Below are 14,890 nucleotides of genomic sequence, written 5' to 3'. Positions count from 1 at the left end.
CCCAGAGGATGACTGGGGATGGTAACAGGCTGCCCAGGGCAGTGGTCACAGCACCAGCCTGACAGAGCTCAAGAAGTGTTTGGACAATTCTCTTGGGCACATGGTGTGACCCTTGGGGTGTCCTGTGCAGGGCCAGGAGCTGGACCCAATGATCCTTGTGGGTCCCTTCCAACTCAGAGTATTCTATGATACTGTGGTTCTCTTTTGAGATGTGGATCACTGTGTTTTATTTTTATAGTCTGTGATGCTGAAAGGAGCTCAAAGGTGCTGTTTTTACTGTGTATGTTATTGCTGCTAAAAGCTTAAGAGCTGAACTATTTTCATTAACTAAAAATGGAAGAAATTTTACACAGCAGGATTACTTATAAAAATATTTTTTCCATTTTTTGGCCACGTGCCTCCTATTAATTCCTTATGGTTAGTCAAAGTGTCAAACCTACAAATAAACTAAAATACAAACTTAGAAAATCATACAGCTTACGTGTTTCTTTGATAAGTAAAACCACATGAAATTGCACATATGATTAGATCTGCCAGTTTCTGGGGAATGACAGTTTTTCACTAACTGCCAAGCAGCAAAATGAAAAGCTATGATGCTCTGGCCTCAACTCTGCAAATTTTTGCCAGTTTTAGTAGCCGTTTGTCACATGAAAAATCACACTGATTTTAATGAAGGGAATTCCAGGATTTAGGTGCATTAAAAGCATTTTATTTCTGAACAAATACTTCATCCAGCTTGTAAAATTATAATGTTATTTTGCGTACAAAATGCAATAACTCTGATGAATTTGCTGTACAATTGTTGTGATTCTAAAATTAAGAAGAAAGTGCAGATAGGCAGATGTTCATAAATCAGGCTGTCTGCAGAAGTTTATGCTAAATTTATAATCATAAAGCATACTTCTATCACTATAGAAATAACAATTTAAGTTCCATGTGGGTAAATTAAAATTAATCTTTTACTTTTTAAGGTTATAAAAAGATCAGTGTTTTCAAGTTCCACAATAATGATGATCATATAGTTTAATAAGCCAATTTAATGCTGAAGCATGAATGTTTAAGAATGAAAAACAAGATATGATCTCTTTAGATTTAAAAACACCTCCAAAGACTCCTAAGCAGATAAATAATAAACCATAGCAGCAATCGTCTTGAAAAACAGCAAGGCACATATCAAGAATTACTGAGAATGAAAAAAATTACTTCTGAATTGCATATAACATTCTGATCCCATTTAAACTGATGGCAACCTCCTGTTGCTTGAACTTAAGAGTTAACCTTTTGTCTTGTTGTGTGCTTTCAAGGCACATATAGGCATTCAGATGTCTCATTGATAAGACAAATGACTTGAAAATTATGCAGAGCATGGGGAAATGGAGGTGAAGCATAGGCAGAATACCCAGAGAAGAAAATTAACACTAGAATTTGGTGGCTTCCATACCTCTTCCTTTCTAGCCTTTTTTCTCAACTAAAGATTAGTTCAGGTAACACTCCTATATCTAGATAACTAAACAAAGTATGGGCTTATCTTCATTTTTATGGCAGGCTTCTACTTACCACTCTGTTTCTGCTGGGAGGGATAAGATGGATTGCTTTTGTATTTTATTCCAAGAGCCTCAGCAGTCCTTCAGGAGCAGTGAGCTAAGACTATGAATGTGAATTAAATTTTTTTCCCAATGGGAAGCTGGTAGTATGGGTCATGTAAAGAAGGGCTGTTACTTAAGAAATGTTCATTTGACTGTAGTATTGCAGGCCATCTATGCATCAGCTTTTACCAAACAGTTATGGGATGTTATGAGCAGCCGTTCTATCCAGAGCTCCAGAGCCTGACAGTTTTTCCTGGCTGCTGGAGCCCAGCCTGCGATGCTGTAAAACCTAGAGGTCTCCTTCCCAGATGATGGACATGGCAGCTGCTTTCCTATTTGGAGGTTCGACCAGTGGCAAGGCTAAACTGGTACCCCAGAGACAGACAGACAGACAGACAGACACACACACACACAGAGGACGTGACTACTCAGGCTGCCAGAGACAAGGTACTGTCTTCAACAGCATCCACGTGCAACGCTTTCAAGAGTGATGTTATAGTCCAGGTTCTCTTCCTCCTCTTTGACTGGTAAGGATTGACATTCAGCAGTGAAAGTACTCACACTTTTGTGAATCTCCCAAGCATTGGTTTGGCCCCTTCTGTCTGCCCAACATTCCTGCCTGGATCCCCCTTACCCACCCCATGGTTTTCTACTCACCAGCTCGTCCAGCTAGGTGCTTGTTGCAAACAGTGTCCCACAGGTACTCCACACTTGTAGATCCCCAAAACCAGCGTGGACTTTGCTCCCCTCAGACCCCTGTGAGATCCCAGAGCCACTCACTGACTAGTTCAGCTTGAGAATTGTGAGTGAATGCACCAGCACACTTCATGCACACCCCTCAGTTTCTTAATGGCCCATCAGTTAGCATCTGGAGGTTTTTGGCATTGTCTCTGTTTATCCCTTGTGTAAGAATTTGTGTCCCTGTGCTTTTATCACTTCCTCTCTCAGATTACTATCCCCTTGAAGAGGTCCTTGATTGGATAAAGTTGATGAAGTTGATACTTTCCACATGCCCTACACAAACAGGCTGTGGTGTTGGTGACAGTGACAGCTTGAGCTCTGTAATCTGTTCTCAACCTACCCAAAGGCTGGGCAGGCATCTGGCTAGTTAGACAGTGTTCCTGGTCTCTGACCCCAATTAAGTGGTGGGTTTTGCAGCGGTGGTGTAAGTTGTTAGTCCTGCAGCTGTCCATCCCCGTGCTCGCCAAAGCTTCCCTCTATTTCAGAACAGCAGGTGTGAACACATGACAACTCCTCCGTTGCTACAGGTCATATTTTAGCATATAAGCATAAATCACTAATGAAGATTAACAAAGTATTTGCATGTTCCATTGCGACTTGCAGTAACTTTCATCCTGGCACATCTGATTCTGCTGTTCCACAAAGGCACTTCAAGACTGAACTGAGAAGTTTTGGAGTTGGGTGCAGCAGGGCAAAGCGCACTTCCCTTGGTGGCAACACTCAACCCTGCTGAGCTGGAGCTGGAACATCTTAATTAATAAGAGTTTTCCAGTCACTGTTTTAATAGCTTTGTAAACATAATTTATCTATATGTTTCTTTCTCTTCATTAGCATTGTATCTTGCTAAGTTTTGGTGTGGTTTTCTAAAAATACTTTTGTTCCGTTTCCCAGATTTTCAGTTGCCTATTGTACAGAGTTCAGTGTGAGAAACATTGTACTAAATTGAAGAGCCGGCTGGTGCCAGCTCCTAGAATTTTTGGCATAACAGATCTCTATCTCAGATCTTAAAATCCTCCCAGTAAAACTGAAATCCAGAATTGTTTCCTAAATAGGAAAAAAGTAAGAAAGATTGAGGAAAGTGCATGAAGAAAGCATGAAGTGCTAATAGGATGCAGAAGAGATAGAAGCACGAAGACCCAGGTGCAGAGAGAGTTAGTGGGACTTGCAGCACTGTATGACTTGTTCTCAAACCTCCTCAAGGAATTTATAATCTGCAGTGTACTGTGTGTTAGAAATTGCATATTTTTTAAAGAGATGGCATCACTAAGACCCAACTCTTTCCTGTGTACCAACGGTAAATAAAATCTTACTCAAATGAGTAGCTCCACTCTGTTCCACTTGAACTGTTTGTAACAGAGCTAATGCATTTTGGCATCTGTAAGTGCCCTAGAACAATTTCTGTGAGCTACTGTAATACTCCTACATTGAACAGACTGTAGTTCACAGCAGGATTTCTCCTGCAGCGTGGTGATATCCCAGATGAGTCATAGCAACAGCATCTAGTCCAGCCAACAAAGTAGTGATTATATGGCAAGAATGGCTGCAACTAGAGGCAGCAAATCTCTGTCCTGTGTTCAAGAACATGGCTGCATTTCAGCTCGAGGTTGATGCCATGTCTGTATTAATTCCTTTATTACAGGGGGAGGATTTTTTAGCCTGTCTTCCTTTGTTGGGCTGGGGTTCTTTTCTCCCACCTCAGCAGATATCCCAAGAGAACATAGACCACAGGTCTGTAGTGCAGCTGTGAATTTTTATGACAGCACAGCAGCAAATGTTCTGTATTTGAATTCATTTTCAGATGTTACTATTTTGATAAACAGCATTCAGGGACTTTTTACTTTGTTGCCTAAGTGTTTTCCAATTTGGCATTATGGAGTGAAATGTTGAATTCTGAGACTAGAGAAAATGATAAGTTATGATGGCTTTATCACCAACACAGATGAATAAGTTAACAATACGAACATTTGTGCAAAAGCAACTGTATATTTCAAAAATTCAATGAGTACCAAGAAAACAAATGTTTTCAGAGACAGACATCTCGTTCATTTCTAGGTTTTAGGGCTAACCCAAGGTTATTGTATGATTGCTTTCTTCCTATGAGTAAAAGCTTCATACTGAGCTTTTTGTTTCTTCTGATTTCTTCTAATTTCTTATTTTATTTTTTTCTGATCAGATATACTTACTCTTACACTGCAGAGATCTTACTTAATTTCTGATAGCACTGCCTACAGTTACATGTGAATGAAACAGCTTCTGGGTGAAGGAAACCAGCTATCTTGGGAACTGCCAAAGGTTTCCTAGCAGGGAGAGTGGGGAGAACAGGATTTAGTCAAAGTCAGCACGAAGGACCTGGATCCATCTGTGGAAGATCTGCTTCATAGCTCAAGTGTGCCTGTTTAAGACATCTGGCTGTTAAAATAACAGTTAGACATGGAGATTTAAGGAGTTAGTGGATGGAGACATAATGGTGATGGGAGAGAGATTTGATCACTGCCAATTCTGCCTTTTGGAGCTGACATGAGATTTGCCATTGACTTTCAGTAGCAGTCCATTACGGCCTCAAGAGATTTGGAGATCTGATCTTCCTGTGGGATGAGGACAATTGGATCTGGCCCTGAGAAGTTAAGAAGTTTGCTGCAATGTCTGGACACGTCTATGAAATCGTTCTGACATGCAGTAAAGAAATTTCAAGTATGTGGTTTTTTATTTTGGTTTCTTTCTCCGCCCCTGCCTTAATTTTTCCTCACAAATTTGTCTTCTAAAACTAATTCTTTTCAGCTTTAAAAGGTGGTTCATTTGGCTGCTGAATTTCTAATTGTGGTTTTCGGCATGTTATTTTTGGAATTAATGGAAAGTTAATGGGGCTGGGTCTGTGAACAACTAAGACACTTATGGAAAATGAGGAAAGAAGTTTGTATACATTCTACAGGAGGTTGCATTGAAGATTTTTAGGTGTCTTCAAACATCAGAAGTTTGAAAATCCCTGATGCAAGATATGAATATTTGACTAGGTGAACTATGCTAAGCCTTGCCCCCTTCTTTGCTTTTAGTCTCTCCTAGGCATTTTGGCTGGAAACGGGGATTTAGTATTTGCCTTTTAGCTGGTGGCATCATGCAGTAATCATAAAGTCTTTTCCCAGGAGACATAAACATTTTATTTTTCATTGTCAATTTTAAGGCTGGCTGTTAGGACAGTGCAAATAGTTCTGAAGAGCTTTTAGCTTCAATATGTATTTTTTGTGTATTAAAGAGTAGTAAGGGGGACAATGTAAGGTAGAAATCAGTGCCTAATGTGAGTTTCAAATGCTAGACTTGTGAGTACTCCCGAATAGGTTAACATATTTATCTCTATTTTTTGTATTGCTGTATAATAAACCTCTTACAAATAACAGTCTAAATGACCACATTAAAAAGAGAACCTGCTGTGTAAGAATATTGTCAGATACAAAAAGTTAAGAAAAAATGTGTCCTTTTGCTATTTGCTCTCAGTTATTCCTGCAACAAGTAAAGCAAGGAGTAGAAAATATGTGAACGTTTGGTTTTATTTTAATTAGCTATGCTTAAATTCTAAACATGGATTCAAAGTTTCATCAAGGTATCAGCCTTGCTGTGAGTTGGAAGATTCATATGTAGGCCTGTAACCAAGTTCCTCTCCTGATGATGTATTTGTAACAGTATGTGAGGTGGGGGAGCTGAGGGAAACATGGGAATTGTGGGCTGGTGAATTTAGCCATGGCCTTTCACCTGTGATGAGCAATGGCATCTGTTGCCACCATCTGTTCTGTTTCTCTGCTTATCCTCCCATGTGTGATACCAAGTAGGGAGCCCCAAGAAGGGGACAAAGGGGTCACTTCGATGAAAGTAAAATGAATGCTGTTCAGAAGTCCCCAGGCAGCAGTTGGAAGGATATGTGTGGTCTTTTGCCTGGCAGAGAGGAAGATGCAACAGGATACTAAAAATCGTTCAGGAAGTTTTCCTGACTGAGCTTCTATCCAGGATAAGCACTATGTTGTCTGACAAAATACTGTAGTGAAAATAAAGTTCAGAAACTCCATCACCCTTAGAGAATATCTATTTGGTGGAGCTTCCTGATTTAAAATAGCTTTGCAGCTATTGTTTAAAAATTCGTTCTTCATAAAACCCAGCAAGCAGGAATATGTAAAAGTTTTGGCAACCAAAAGTACATTTCAGTGAGAGAACAATGGGATACCTTAAAGGAAAATAACTGGTCGCTGCAATAAACTTCTTCAGCTTTTCTAATAAATCTACTCTATTTGGGCAGCAGCATTTTAGCTCTTGGCAAGCTTGTAGGATGTTCTGTAGCAAAGACAAAAATTTGGAAAACCTCAGGGGTCAAGCCTGGCTGCAGCCTGTGACAGGTGGTAATGTATGAATCTAAAAATGGTGTGAGTATTTTTTTAAAGTTTCTTACAAGCAGCATAATTTGTGGAGATCAGAATCACATTTTATAAACAGATATTTTTTAAATCAGATGAATTTCAGTTCTATATGAAGTGTGTCTTTCTTTTGACAGAAGTTGTAATTTATGACTCATTCTGTACCTGAAATATTTTGGTTAAAGAAATCATTTTTAAGTGTGAAACGTTTCATTCTGTCTCATATTATTGACGATAATATGAAAGAAGAGTTGCTGTGAAGTTTCTTTACATCATGTTTTTATTTAATCAATGTTGTAAATTTAAAATAGAATGGAGCTAAAATGTAGGATATACTACATGTACATCAGAACAGCAGTTTTTCTAATTAAATCTGTTTGCAGAAGATGCAATAGAGATTAGAAAACTCATGATGCCTGTATGGGCATCCATACCACAATAAGTAGACAGGTTTCTCTAAACTAATAAAAATTGAGAACAAAAGTTGAGACAACCAAAATATTTTTTGAGTGTTTGGAAAGTGAAACTTTTTTTTTCCCCTGACAAAGGGAGTATTTAATCAAAATTTGTTCTGAAAAGTAACTTTTTAAACTGGTAATGACACATAGAAAACTATGACCCAGAACTAGTTTTGCTTGCTTAAGATTTTGCAAAGATAAAAGCTATTTATATTCACATCTAAACAATTCTCCATATTGCTCCACTTTCAAAGTCACTCCTGGGGTACCATGCCTGGGCAACTAAAAATTCAGAATGCTGAGTTGCTGCATAGGTTGCTGGATTATCCACTAGAAATAATAATATTTTATTTTGGAAAGCTAGCACTGTAAGAAAAATTTTCTTCTTGCATTCTACATTTTCTCATATTCTATGTGGTGTTCCTCACATTCCTGTAGCTTCCAAAATATGTTAGTGTTCGTGAAAGGACCATGTCAGAATATCCACACAATAATATTTTATTTGACAAGTGAAGGTCTGTCCTTCTATAAGTCAGTGCAAATTTTGCAATTCTTGTCAATAATTAGAATTTCATGCAGTGTTGTCACAGCCATCTTGATTTTTGTGACTCAGTTCTCATACCTGATTTATTATTTTTCAGTCATGTATCAGAATTTGAGATTACATTCCATAATTGTAGAATGGAAAAATGTTTTGGCAATGATGTGAGAAGTCTTGGAAAGCTGAAACAATTAGAAATTGAATGAAAAGACCTACCTTTGCTCCATACTGAGAGGAGACATCTGCTGTGTTCTCAAAATTCAAGATCTCCTCACCAGTGTACTTATTTGGTATTCATAATACTATTTCTTGTGGGAGAAGCAACTTAATATCACAGATTCACAATTTCACAGGATAAGTTGGAAGGGACCCACAAGGATCATCGAGTCAAACTCTTAAATAAATGGCCCATATCCTTTAATATAATTTTGTATTCCTTGCACATCTAAAACTTCCATAGAAGCCAATGATAGTTTTATATGCAGTTTAAAAAAGTAGGACCAGAACTATAAATATAGGTGATTTTTTTTCTAATTTAGTTTAAATGAATTACACTAAATGTAATCCTAACAGACATTTCCAGAACGAATTTTACTTGCCTTACAAATGCAAAGTTTTTGTTGAGAATTGGGCACCAATCAGAGTAGCATTTGCTTTGCTGTAAATCTTTGAAAAATCTTCTGAAACACAGCAGGTAATTTCAGAGATAAAGAAAAGAAAAAAGGAGAGAGAAAAATTGTCTCCATTTCTTCGCCTTCTATTTGGGGATAATTAAGTTCAGAGGTTCTGAAGGAACATTGACTGTGTTCCAGGATGGCCTCCACACCAGAAAATGAAATTAATCAGTCATTGCAGTATTAAGTGAAAATGAATTAGTTACAGACAAAACACTGTACTTTCATTAGTCATGTCAGGATGCAAATGTGAAGATATATATCTTTGCATAAATGTTCACAGATAAACAGTATAATTAAATTCACTACTGAAACAAACTAATTAAATTCACTGCTGTTATGCAACAGATATTCTCTTAAGTATATGATATTTGGCTTACAAGAGTAAGCAGTAGGTTCTTTATCTGTGTTTTGTCTATGATGATAGGAGAATTTAATTTCTGTTAATCTAGGGTGCCTGGATTCAGGCAGTGACTCAGGAAGACATCTGTGTTTATGTTTAGTACAAACAGTCCCATCTAAATCTCACTGGCTGCAAGTTTTTCTTTTGTTTTAATAATGTTGCCCTGAGGAGTACAGTATGCAATCTGATCTCAGTTTTGGAACTGTCCCTCACGATGGTTCCAATAAGACCACTTTTGTGTAATGAACTGGAATAAAAGTTTTGCTTTACATGTTTTCAAGGAATTTAACTAATTAGTGTCAAAGCAATCTTCACTGAGTGTTTGCTTTAATTTCTGAAATGTATCTAGTAACAGAAAACACTTTAAAATCACCTGTTAACTAAAAATTGTTCAGAATTGACAGAGTTGTTAACTCCTACACGGCTTGGAAAAGAGCAGCAGATCACAATCAGTGTGCCTGCCCTATAGAGAGAGCACAGTCTAACATATACATCTTCAGATACCCTTCAGTCATAGAATTGTTTAGGTTGGAAAAAGACCTTTAAGATGATCCGACCAAGAGTCCAGCTATTAACCTAAGTCTGCCCAGTCCACCACTAAGCCATGTCCCCAAGTGCCACATCTTTTAAATACCTCCACAGTTGGTCACTCAGCCACTTCCCTGAGTAGTCTTGTTCCAACATCTGACAAACCCTCGCGGTGAAGAATTTTTTCCTAATATCCAGTGTAAACCTTTCCTGGTGCAACTTGAGGCCTTTTCCTTTCATTCTGCCACCTGTTACCTGGGAGAAGAGGCCCACCCCAGCACACTACACTCTCCTTTCAGATAGCTGTAGAGAGTGATGAGGTCACCCCTGAGCCCACTCCTTTTCTCCAGGCTAAAATCTCCAATTCCCTAAGCTGCTCCACCTCAAATTGACTTGTGCTCTTCAGGACGCCATTTATGCTTCTTGACAGCAGCTGGCAGTAGAAGGCTCTGAGAAACAGGATTTAGAATGGCAGTAAGAGAATTTCATAAGAACGGGAATAATCCCTAGATTTTAGATTGGCTTTAAGAAACATTTTCAGTCAGTTGGGGAAGCCTTATGAGGAGTGGTGAAGGTTACTTTGTTTGTTCAGCCTGGAGAAGAGAGTGAGGGGAGACCTCATTGTAGGCTTCAAAATCTTCATTTGAGGGGAAGCAGAGGCAGAGGGGCAGACACCAGTCTCTTCACTCTCATCACCAGTGAGGGAATGGACTGCAGTTGTGTTTAGGTTGAGTTCTAGGAAAAGATGCTTCGCTCAGAGGGTGGTTGGGCACTGGAACAGGCTCCCCAGGGAAGTGGTGACAGCACCAAGCCTTACAAGAGTTCATGTAGAGTTTGGACAATGCACTCAGACACATGGTGGGACTCCTGGGGAATCCTGGCAGGGCCAGGAGTTGGACTCAGTGGTTCTTGTCAATGATTCTTGAGTCTCTTCCAGCTCAGGACGTGCTATGAGTCTCTATTTTCAGAAGTGATTCTGAATGTTAATGTGATACAAAGCATAGGGTTTTTTTTCAATTATAGAGAAAGAACAAAATGTTTTCTGAGGAGTTGAATATTAAATGTAATATGTGAAGTGATTCCTATGAAGAGGACTGTGTCGATGGGCCAGCCTCAGTGTTTCAGCAAGGCAGACTTTAGGGAAAAAAAACTTATATAATTTGTTTATGCTATTAATATGTTTATTTTCTGTTTGCATAAGCAAATCAGTCTTGAATGCATGGTATATTCAGTAATGTAGCACTTGTGTAATCATTTGATGATCATTTGATGCTAAGTCCACAAATTACATACACTGCTGACAAGAGAGAGCTTATGAATAAACTATTGCTGCTGCCTATATATGATAGTGATATGTTTATAATAAAGATTGTTTTCTGTGTAGATTTATGATATATTATTCATTTTCCCCATCTACTGCAATTTTCTACAGGAAGGCTCTTCAGAAGTTCACATTGGCTGTGAACTATAAGGAAGCATTTTTTCAAAGAGCAAAATGGAAAGACTTTATAATTAGATCCTTTCAACAAAAGACTGGTAAATCTTTGATAATAATTTTGCTAATAGGCTTGTTTTTTTACCTACAAACACACCTCCTTGCTATATAAAGCCTACTGTAATTTAAAGGAGGAACTACTGAATTTATGCATCATTTAATATGTTTAAATCTGCTTTTTATGTACAACTCATAAGACCCCAGGCAGACTGGACTGCTGAAATAAAGAGTGAAAAATGCAAAGACGGGGCAATTCCTATAAACACATTAGGAAAGTGAACAGTATGACATTGGTGTTCTTGTTTAATATGGTTTTTCTTCTTTTTGCATTGTCAAAGACTGTTACAGTAAAGCCTTCTAGATCTACAGACAGCAAAGGTGGGAATTCATCAGTTGAAAGCTTGTCTGAAAATCTAAAATCCAATTCTTTATAAGGCTGACATATGGGAAGAATAAGGCAGAAACAAGGAACAGCTGCCCTAGGGAAACAGTTATAACTTAATTTCTTGGTGATTACTAAATAGGAATTTGAAGACTGTGTTGTAGGGTCAGAGAAAAAGAGCCATGGCCCAGTTAACGGATTGAATTTGGGAAGATCTAATACTCAGATGCTTAAAGAGGAACCTTTTTGTAATTTTAGGTTCAAACCCTACAGTTTACAAGTGTAAAACTCTCAAAAACTCCTAAGTAATTTGGGAACTCAATTTCCATTTTGAATGAAGATTCCCAGGTAATTGCTGAAAAAGTTTCTGCATCACTTTTCAAGATTTTGCCCTCAGCTTTTTTGTGGATTAATTGTTCCAAATAGAGGAAATGGATGTTCAACTTTAGGAAGTGGTTAAATTCTATTGGTGATAATCTGATGATGATGTCATTTTTATAGCTATATTCCTGAACATGACTTCATTGTGATATTGACTAAGAGTCAGTTTTGGTATGGTGGGGATCTGGTTATGATTTTACAGTAAGAAGCATGAGTCAGTACTTTTTAGCTCAGAATAGCATCTCTTTCTTTCCCCCTTCCACGAGACAGTTGAGTTGGCACTGGATGGATTTAATCTACTTACTTTAGTCATGAAATAAAGGTTCTTAACAACTGAGCTGTAATGCAACCACATATGCTGTCAAGAGAAAGGGATAGGAATAAAGATGTTGTGAAGAATATATGCCTTTTGCAGCTTATACAAATCTAAATCCATAAATCCTTCCTCAAAACACAGATTGAGTTCCTGTCTGCCCTCCCTTTGCCTTGTTCTTACTGCCCCTGTTCCTTATACAGCAACAGGTTTCTGTGATACCAGTTTCAGTGAAGTACATGAAGCTGATGTGGGGCATATGGTTAATCAGTGGTAAATCAGGGATGCAAATTGTGAACAGCACTCATTGTGAAGGAATGGGAATGGATAAACGTATCGTGCATGCAGAAAATCAAAACAGGATTGGATTAATCAGCACAGCATGCATTAGGAGGAGGCCAGGGCAAGGCCTATTCATTTGAATTTCAGCATGTCACAGCTCTCCAAGCCAGAGTGTCAGTAATTAAATCAAAAAATCAATGTTAATGCTCAGCTGGGTCACACAGCTCAAATCAGAAGATAATCAGGAAGTGCTGGAAAATTGAAGGTTTCATACAAATATTCTCTGGGCTGTACTGTACTTCACCAATGTTCTTGAGTACTATTTTTTCAGAACAAGTGTTACATGGCGGTGTGATGCAATTAGAGCTTTTTCACACTTACCAAGGACAGGTGTCACTGTGCTTATTTATGGGTAGAATAGAATAGAGGAGAAGAGAAGAGAGGAGAAAAGGAGAAGAGAAGAGAAGAGAAGAGAAGAGAAGAGAAGAGAAGAGAAGAGAAGAGAAGAGAAGAGAAGAGAAGAGAGAAGAGAAGAGAAGTATGGTGCTGTAGCATGCATGAATTGTTTCATCATGCATGGATTGCATGTTTTCAAGCTAGAAAAAGATGACACATTGGTATCTCAATTTCTGACCAGCTCTCAGAGCTCGTAGGACTTGTGGCTTTTAGAATGACATGGATTTCCCAGCAACTCTGAAAGAAGTTTATGTGACACCATGGTCATGATGCTTTAGGAGTTGCATGACCTATGTCATACTTCAGATGAAAAGAAAATTAGAATCTTCTTACAGACACTGATCCTCTGTGAGCAGGATCACATGGGGTATTTATGGCACCAGGGGATGATGATGGTGATGTCATTAACATCTGTTAATGATTAATGACCTATTGGAATGAGTCCAGAGGAGGCTGCAAAGATAGTGAGAGGATTGGAGCACCTCTCCAATAAATACAGGCTGAGAGAAGAGAAGACTCTGGGGAGCATTCAGTACCTAAATGGGGCCTAAAGGAGAGCAGGAGAGGGGCTTTTTACAAGGGCATGTAGTGGTAAGGCAAGGGGAAATCGCTTTAAAGTGGAAGAGGATGAATTTAGATTAGATATAAGGAATAAATTATTTAGTATGAGGATGGTGGGGCTCTGGAACTGGTTGTTCAGAGAAGTTGTAGATTCACCATCCCTGGAGGTGTTCAAAGCTGAGTTGGATGGGGCTTTGAGCACCCTAATCTATTGGAAGGTGTCCCTGTCCACAGCAGGGTGGTTAGAACTAGAAGATCTTTAAGGTCACTGCAACCCAAGCTGTTCTGTGAGTCTTTGATGATAACAAAAATGTTCTTTACTCACATTTCTGTAATGATTTCAATATAAGTGAGAATTATTTTATCAAGAAAGGTTCTTCATGCAAGGGAGTCTTCTTTGGGAAGACCTCTGAGCTGGAGAAGCAGTAATTTCTTCCAGGCTAGTTTAGAGATCTGTCTCACTAGCCCCAAAGCAGGTGGACACATCTGGGCTTGTCTTCTAAGGTCCTGGCTCCATATAATGTGCACACACAAACCTCCTGCAAAATGGATACATTATTTTACTGCTCAGGTGGGGATTTTTCAGGCTAGATTTCTGGATCTACATATAGATTATGAACTAAAAAAGTTAGAAAAAGTACACAGCAGTTGGGTTTGCGTTTGGAGATTTAAGTCAGCTTAAATAAAGCAGTTCCTAGTATTGTCTCCCTCCTTTCAGCATGTCTGGCAGTGATGAGCTGAGTGTTGTGCTCCTGTTACAGCAAAGCCATGTAGTAACAGCCCTTGGGAAACTATCAGGGCCAATGTTGTCACTGGCTATTCCCAGGATGGGGAAGGCTCCTTCTGTCTGAGTGGCACAAGGCTGACACATGTTATCAGTAAGAAGGTAATAGAGGTCTGCTATACAAGCATTTTCCATAGCTTGGAAAATGTGATTTGGAGTTATATGGAGGTGGACTGTCCACGTGAAAAATCTAGACACAGCTTTTAGCCAATATGAAGTGCTCAGGGTGTTCATGGTTGCAGCTTTGCAGCAGGATCCTTCAAAGATCCTGAATAGCAATTGCAACAAATAGAAATTTGCCAGTATTAAAAACAAGAAGAATACTAAATGATCTATCCCGTTTTCAGACAGTACAGAAATTATATTTCAAATTATGTTGTAAGCAACTTCTGAATTTAGCTTTCAGTGGCTACAGCAGAAATGTTGTGAGTGCCCTCTGTTCTGACCCTTTCTTTCACCCACTCATCAACTCAGCTGTGAAAAATTGCCAAAGGCTTGTGTTGAACCTTTTCTCAAATTCACAGTAATTTGAAAGGCAGAAGCATCAGAGTTGGCAGAACCTGGAATGCTCTCAGTTGGGATGTGCCTCTCTTAGAACCACCCCCTGGAATATCAAGGCACCCTGGGAAACGATCTGCATGTGTTTCAGGGCAACCTGGTGGTGTAAGTGTCTGAGGCTGGGGGCTTATGACCCACTCTGTCTGATGGTGGCTGTGCTAGCTGGCTGTACTGAGCAAGCACAGAGCAGTCCACGACTCCTGAAAGGACTGCAGCAAGCCTTCTTGATGGTGTCTGACTGATGCCCTAGGATAAGGAAAATGAAAGAGTAAATGAGAAGCCTAAATGAGAAGTCTAAATAAAGCACCAGTGAAGTGATTATTTTGGCCTCTGGGCAGGTGATGGTAGAT

The 14,890-nt window shown here is 39.0% G+C and overlaps 1 protein-coding gene across 4 annotated transcripts in view; it reads left to right on the top strand.

Moving 5' to 3' along the window:
* The window catches only part of TMEM200A (transmembrane protein 200A), a 50,619-nt gene that overhangs the window by 19,901 nt on the left and 15,828 nt on the right, over positions 1 to 14,890 (top strand). Inside the window, exon 3 of one of the 4 annotated variants that reach the window (XM_088161822.1) lies at positions 4,869 to 5,018. The exons of the other annotated variants lie outside the window; for them this stretch is intronic. The gene's annotated coding sequence lies outside the window, so the exon portion shown is untranslated. The remainder of the gene's footprint in view (positions 1 to 4,868; positions 5,019 to 14,890) is intronic. 4 annotated transcript variants of the gene reach the window in all.

This window comes from Sturnus vulgaris, chromosome 3, assembly GCF_052056855.1.
Source record: "Sturnus vulgaris isolate bStuVul1 chromosome 3, bStuVul1.hap1, whole genome shotgun sequence".
Lineage (NCBI taxonomy): Eukaryota > Metazoa > Chordata > Aves > Passeriformes > Sturnidae > Sturnus > Sturnus vulgaris.
This window is presented reverse-complemented; position numbering and strand designations above follow the sequence as displayed.